Below are 1,863 nucleotides of genomic sequence, written 5' to 3' on the forward strand. Positions count from 1 at the left end.
GGGATTGATACCCTCATTCTCCAACATTGGTAGGGAACTTCTTGTCTATTGATGACCAAAGATAAGCCTTGGGAGAATCCCAAGTACTTGAACATGGCTCTATCTAAGCATTGCAATGTTCTCTCTTACTTTGCGAACAGCTTCTAGTGCCTTGTAATTTCTCACTTGTTAATGACCAATGCTTTATGGTCAAATACGCTTGCTAACGTTCTTCAACAGGGCAATTGGCAGTCATCACGTACGACATAGAAATTATTTAAAACTTGGTAAGCATTCGAAACTTGGAAGACATTTGTAAATTCGAGAAAGAGGACAAGCGATGAGGATGGGATTCGAACCCATGCGTGCAGAGCACAATGGATTAGCAGTCCATCTCCTTAACCACTCGGACACCTCATCCTGACTGTACAAACACTTCACGACAGGACTGGTGTCATAGGTCTTGAATGGCATGCAATAGGTCGAGGTAGCCTGTTCATTTCAGCCGCTCAATAAAGTTGGAAACTTTTAGACGGACCAAAGACAAAGAAACAGCAGTGTGTTGATATGCAACAAGGTTAGCAGGAGCTGTTTTTTCAAAGTAGCAAAAAATATTTTTGGAATTAAGCGATATATTGTCTTGCTTTTCTGGGGAATTAGCTCAAATGGTAGAGCGCTCGCTTAGCATGCGAGAGGTAGAGTGATCGATACCCTCATTCTCCAAGGCAAAGAGGCCAATGCCTGTAAAAGCTAGATGCTTGCTTTTTTCAAACGATCTAGTTGTGCAGCAACACCCGGAATCCTATAGACTTTGTATTTTTTCTCAGGTAACATCACTCATCTAACCGAGGGCCACAGCAATTTCGTTACAATACTGCAGTTGAGACCCAGCAAGAAAACAGACAAGTGGATGTCACGTTTAAGCAGAGATAATCTCCACCCGGGCCAAACATGCTTACTCCACCCGGGCCGGACATCCCCATGAAAAAAACAAACACCCACCTCACCTCATTCACCACTGAAAAGAGCTTTCACACCTGCATGTCTGTTTGATCTGATTCCACTCCAGCTCCAGAATCCAAACCAAAGACACAACCGGTATGGACTAAATGAATTTTTGGACTATAAGAATCTGTTGTTTTATGTTGATTGCTTTGCTTGTTAGTCCTGAGTTAAACNAATTAGTCTCTAATTGAATAATTCTCGAACTAGTATTTCAAATTGGTAAAGTAGTCGGATGACTGGAGAACTTGTAGGGGAATTAGCTCAAATGGTAGAGCGCTCGCTGCGCAAAGGCAGGGGCTCAATCTTTCCGCTCGCTCACGAGGGCAAAACTCGCCCAAACTGCTAATTTCCGGCGCCGTTTTCATGCTGAAAAGTTCGGGATATACTGTTGCATATTGTGGAGGTTTTTCAATAACATGTTACACATGTCTCTCCTACAGGCCTGCACTCGAACCCGCGACGTGTGCGATCAGGTTTCCAAGGACGCTAACTCTGTTACCATCTGTTGATTACGTAAAATTAACGTAGAACGTGATTGTTTAGACGTCTCTGTCACGTAGTCATGAATCCGTTCGTTTATTTATGTAAACACTGAGTTGTACTGTTTTTCACAGTTATTAATTGATAATTATTTCTATGTAATGCATATAATTAATTAAACAAATATGTAAATTCTCTTGTGAGCAGGATATTTCTGTATCTTTATAGTTATAAATGTATGATACATTAAAGTTTCATAGTATATAGGTCTATTAGTTATCTGATCACTAACAATGTTTAGTTTTTAGATGTTATTTACTTCTATTAATTTATTTCCATTGTTTATAAAGAGCTTTTGACATTATTACACCACTGTTAACTCATAACAAACTAAATAAA

General features: G+C 39.9%; 1 non-coding gene across 1 annotated transcript; it reads right to left on the reverse strand.

Moving 5' to 3' along the window:
- Nucleotides 1-317: 317 nt before the first annotated feature.
- trnas-gcu lies at nt 318-399 on the reverse strand. The gene has a single exon. It is a non-coding gene; the product is annotated as a tRNA-Ser (tRNA).
- Between the last annotated feature and the right edge of the window lie 1,464 nt (nt 400-1,863).

The sequence above is a fragment of the Oryzias melastigma genome, unplaced genomic scaffold (assembly GCF_002922805.2).
Source record: "Oryzias melastigma strain HK-1 unplaced genomic scaffold, ASM292280v2 sc00673, whole genome shotgun sequence".
NCBI lineage: Eukaryota > Metazoa > Chordata > Actinopteri > Beloniformes > Adrianichthyidae > Oryzias > Oryzias melastigma.